Here is a 5516-nt window from a genome sequence, read left to right as displayed (position 1 = left end):
TGCTGACTCGCGGCGTGGCCTTGACCTACAGTTCTCCCCTCGTAAGTTCCCGAAGCGGCAGAGGTCAAGGACAGAGGAGATCCACAGCCCGACCTCCCCGACCATCCCCGAGTCACCGCTGGAGATAGACGCGCCCCCAGCGGTGGCAGAGTCTCCACGCGCTCGTCCTGCCAGACCCAGGTCTTGTATATCTTATGTGTCCAATGTCTAGTGGGACGAATGTGTCGTGTGTCGAATGTCTAGTGGGGCAATGTGTCGTGTGTCAAATGTGTCGTGTGTCAAATGTCTCGTGGGGCAAATGTCTAGTGGGGCAAATGTGTCGTGTGTCGAATGTCTAGTGGGACGAATGTGTCGTGTGTCAAATGTCTAGTGGGACGAATGTGTCGTGTGTCAAATGTCTAGTGGGACGAATGTGTCGTTGTCAAATGTGTCATGTGGAAGTTACAAGTCAAATGTGTAGTATAGCAGTTATGTGTGGTGTGTGTGTGTGGGAAGTGTGTGTGGGATGTGTTGTAGTTATGTGTGTTATGTGTGTGTGGGATGTGTTGTAGTTATGTGTGTTATGTGTGTGTGCGATGTTTTGTAGTTATGTGTGTTATGTGTGTGTCTTGCATGTAGAGGTTATGGTGTGTCAAATGTGTAGTGTAGCAGTTATGTGTGGGGTGTGTGTGTGTGGGATGTGTGTGTGGAATGTGTTGTAGTTATGTGTGTTATGTGTGTGTCTTGCGTGTAGAGGTTATGGTGCGTCAAATGTATAGTGTAGCAGTTAGATGTGGGATGTGGTGTAGTTATGTGTTCTGTATGTGTCATGTTTATACAGGTTACTTATGACCCGTGTCAAATGTACAGTAGTGACATAGTGTGTTTATTGTGTAGTGGGTGTGTGTGTTAAGTGTGTAGTTGTAGGTGACGGTTTGTGTGGAATGTGTAGGAAGTATGAGCACACGTGTTGCTGACCGTGTATTTTTGCCTGCTGTGGTGCACGCTTGTCTGGCTTGCCTCCCTTTTGTTTGATGCTCTTTGTTTTATTTCTCCGTGTTTTGTCCTGTGTTTTATTTCTCCGTGTTTTGTCCTGTGTTTTATTTCTCCGTGTTGTGTCCTGTGTTTTATTTCTCCGTGTTGTGTCCTGTGTTTTATTTCTCCGTGTTGTGTCCTGTGTTTTATTTCTCCGTGTTGTGTCGTGTGTTTTATTTCTCCGTGTTGTGTCCTGTGTTTTGCACGTTCAACTCCATTGTTCTTTACGAAATAATCAAAATAACAAACAAAAATGTGTGTATATATATATAAACAAACGTCCACTGTCTCAAAGCTGAAAGTGCTTGAGGACGGAAGATGCAACAAACGGCCGTCCTTCTGTGCAGTTCTTTGTTACTTATTCTTTGTTACTTATTGTTACTTTGGACTGAGTTTCACATTTTTACAAATCCAAGTGTTGTCGATCAAAGTCTGAATTTTAATCTTTTTTTTTTTTTAATGAAAATATTTTGTTAAGAGTTCTAGAACAGTTGTTCTAGAAGCATGTGTTTGTAACATCTTCCCTAACTACAATTTTTCTACAATGAGTGGGTGATAGGTAGGCAAAGGGAAGGCTTACCTGCTTTTTTCATGTGATTTTTAGCCAAGGCGTTTTAAACATTTCTTTCTGAAGATTGCCTCACAAAGTTGTTTCTTGCAATGACTTGTGTATCTTTCTCTGTTGTCTATGTCGTCATCTCCCACGTTCTATTTTTCTGGTAAATCGTGGAAGTATTTGGTGAGGTGGAGGAGAAAAGAAGAGTTGGGAATCTGTGTGTGTCGCCTCGAGTCACTCGTCTGTCAGCGACAGTTCCGCAGTGTCGGTACATAGCACAGGAAGTTGTCAACCAAAAACCATTTTATATATAACAATATATTCTTTTATACTTCATATTTTATATGTTATATACCTCATCGACTTCCTGAAGAGAGATCTCTCTTATTTTACCTTGCTTGTTTAAATAATATTGACAGTCAACTGTAAAGGCAGCATTCCGTGGAAAATGTTACTTAACAGCATATGTGCTCAACTTAACTACCCAGTATCATTTATACGTTGTATTTACACATTCTATTGGATGTTTTGTTTTGCTTGCTCAGAATCCTACTTGAGTCCTTCAAAACTTGAGACAGTTTATCGTACAACAAGACAGTTTATCGTACAACAAGACAGTTGACCCTACAACAAGACAGTTTATCGTACAACAAGACAGTTTATCGTACAACAAGACAGTTGACCCTACAACAAGACAGTTTATCGTACAACAAGACAGTTGAGTCACGTAAGTGCTCACTGTCGTTGTTGATATTTGTTGTTCTGCTCAAAGTCAAAAAGTCTACGCTGCACACTCGTCCTCACACTTCTTGTACCCTTCTGCGGAGGAGATTCTGGAGTTTTGTTTGAAAACACTGTACATCCGGTTACTTCTGGTTTTGTCAGGATTTCAGGAGAGCCAAAATAACCCCCCCCCCCTCCTCCCTCCCAACACTCAGTCACCGGATTCACCACAAAGATGAACAATCAGAACAGTGTCTGTTACATTATGATGGCGTTCATTTTTTCTTATTCACCGAAATTCCAATCTTTGTTTTACAATGAAAGTAGTATAATTATAATGCAGATTAATTTTCTGTAAAAGGAAAGATATACCACGTACTGTCTTTTGAGTGATTTAAAAAAAAGGTTTGAATGACCATTCTCAAAGTTTTAAAGAGCCATAGTTTATCCAGCATATTGTCCTTTTTACAAAAAGTGATGGCTTTGTGGGTCTTGTTTACTTTATGAAGGACGATATATTCAACAATTTTCCTATGTGTCTTTTTTTAAAAGAGAAAACCCAAAGGTACATCTTCCCTCTATGTTACTTTTCTTCACAACACTTTCCCCACCTTTAGCTAAGATATCGATACCAGACAAACAAAGACAAATGTGCTCCATGATTGAAACAATCACGTACAATTCATATTTCAGTTTCGTCCCAATGAAGCTGTGAGCTCCGTAAAACTTCTAGAACTGAACAGAAACAATTTGGTCTCCTAGTGGATGTACTGTCATTTAAGACAAAACTCCAGCATTGGCCTAATGCAACCAGTTACGCGCTGCTTAGCGGAGAAGCCTGTATTGTTACATATGATATGTATATAAAACTGCACGCTTATCTGAGCACGAAATATATACATTGTATATATATATTATCTTTGCCTCATTTTATCTACCCTGCAGCTTTTTTTTTTCTAGGGGAAAGGGGGGTGGGTTGTTTTTTTTTTTCTGTGAGCTTATTTTGTATTTCCTTACAGTATAGGAGTATATGTTATTGACAGATGGTTACGTATAGGAGTATATGTTATTGAAAGATGGTTATGTATAGGAGTATATGTTACTGAAAGATTGTTATGTATAGGAGTATATGTTATTGAAAGATGGTTATGTATAGGCCTATATGTTATTGAAAGATGGTTATGTATAGGAGTATATGTTACTGAAAGATTGTTATGTATAGGCCTATATGTTACTGAAAGATGGTTATGTAGGTCTAGTTAGATTTCCCAATGTGTGGACAGCTGTTGTGTCATAAGTGGTGGGGGTGGGCGGGGGTGGAATCAGCTGGAGGGGTTTGGTTGTACAAGAGAGGTAGTTGAGATTGTTTTGTTTGTGTGGTTTGCTGCTCGCTGGTTTTGTTTGGGAAATAGAAATAGTTGGAATTGTTTTGTTTTTTGTTTTGCTGCACGCTGGTTTTGTTTGTGAACTTTTTGAAACAGAAACTGTTGGATTTGTTTGTTTTTTTTGTTTGAATGGTTTGCTGTGGTGGTTTTGTTGTTCCTGCACTTGTTTGAGCTCTGTTTGGGACTTGAATTTGTTGTTTTGTGGTGGATGTTTAGTTGCATATTGTTTCTCCTTGGCTTTTTGTGATGGGCCTTTGTCATATATATATATATATATATATTAATATATATAATTTCATTGCTTCTCACCACGTGCCGTAGTGAAATGTGCGTGTTGCCGTGGTGAAATGTGCGTGTTGCCGTGGTGAAATGTGCGTGTTGCCGTAGTGAAATGTGCGTGTTGCCGTGGTGAAATGTGCGTGTTGCCGTGGTGAAATGTTGCCTTGGTGTAGATTCAGTTTTGATCCATTCTCTGCTGTAATGTTCCGTGTTTGTTCATTTGCTTGTTCTGTTGATGTGCACTCCCACGCTGCGATATATATTCTAGAATGTTTATGATTAGCTCGTACATGACTACCTCTGATCTATGATTTTGTTGTATGGTATTCGTATCTCTCTCAGGGCAGTGTGGTTTTAGCAGGATAGTACTGAAGTAGTGGGTGGTTGGCGGGTGCTCTGGTGTGATTTGCTCCTTCTTTCCTGCCAAACATGATCGATCGTCCATATCTCTCCTCTTTCTCAACTTTGCATGTTCCTCTCTAGTACACGCTAATCTCCGGCACTGGTGTGACTTCTTTGTGTTGCCAGTGCTGTAAAACACCAACTAAAGCTCTGTGCTGTGTTTAGATATCTCTCTATTGCATGGTAGAGTCAGGGGAATTCCAAGAATGTTGTTATATATGTATAATTAATCTAGGGGATGTCACGATAATTATTCTGATGGTTATTATATAATTATGTAATTATATGAAACATTCCTCATTGGCAGCTCAATTGTTGTATTTGTGCATAATTTATTTTTTGAGAGAATTCCATTTTTATTGTGATTATCTTTAAAAAATGAAATAAAAATGCGCATGATAGAAATTTTTGTTTTCCTTTCGTGGGTTTATGATTTCTGTTTTCTCCTCTGTTTCTTTCCTCAGTTTTCTTGTTCTTAGTTTGTCTCGCTTACTTTTTGTGTCTCCAATCCTCGTCGCAGTAGAGTATGATAGATAGCTTGCCCAGGATTGGTTTGAGGTTTGGGTTTGTTTTTCTACATCAGCTGTTTGCTTTGGTTCAGGGTGTTTTCAGGAGGTTTTCAGGAGGTTTTATCATTTTAAAAAATTTTGTTTTTGGTGTTGTTGTTTTGTTGTTTGTTTGTTTTGTTTTTTTGGGGGGTGCATTTTTTAATTGCACCAATATATGAAGGCTTGGCTGTCAGAGGTAAAGAGTTGCTTCTGTATTTTACTTGACTAGTCTGGATGGATACAACAACTTGATGAGCCCATCGTTCCCCTCCCCCACCCCCCCACCTTTGTTTCCCTTTCCCATCTAGGAAATCTAAGTCTGTTGTTGTTTGGTGGGTGCCCTGGTGTGGTCTGCTCCTTCTTTCCTGGCAAACATCAGTCGTCCTTATCTCTCCTCATTCCCTTTTCTGTGCATGTCAGTCTCCAGTTGTAACCCCCTGCTCTAGTCTGTGGCACTGTGGTCACCTGTCTGTGCTGCATGTCAGTCTCCAGTTGTAACCCCTCTAGTCTGTGGCACTGTGGTCACCTGTCTGTGCTGCATGTCAGTCTCCAGTTGTAACCCCTCTAGTCTGTGGCACTGTGGTCACCTGTCTGTGCTGCATGTCAGTC

The 5516-nt window shown here is 40.2% G+C and overlaps 1 long non-coding RNA gene across 1 annotated transcript in view; it reads left to right on the top strand.

Moving 5' to 3' along the window:
* The window catches only part of LOC106013251, a gene marked incomplete at its 5' end in the record, with an annotated part of 9764 nt that continues 4248 nt past the window's right edge, over positions 1-5516 (top strand). The window contains 1 exon segment of the long non-coding RNA XR_001185298.2: positions 1-180. This is a non-coding gene — a long non-coding RNA (uncharacterized LOC106013251).

Source organism: Aplysia californica, unplaced genomic scaffold (assembly GCF_000002075.1).
Source record: "Aplysia californica isolate F4 #8 unplaced genomic scaffold, AplCal3.0 scaffold00744, whole genome shotgun sequence".
Classification (NCBI taxonomy): Eukaryota; Metazoa; Mollusca; class Gastropoda; order Aplysiida; family Aplysiidae; genus Aplysia; species Aplysia californica.
This window is presented reverse-complemented; position numbering and strand designations above follow the sequence as displayed.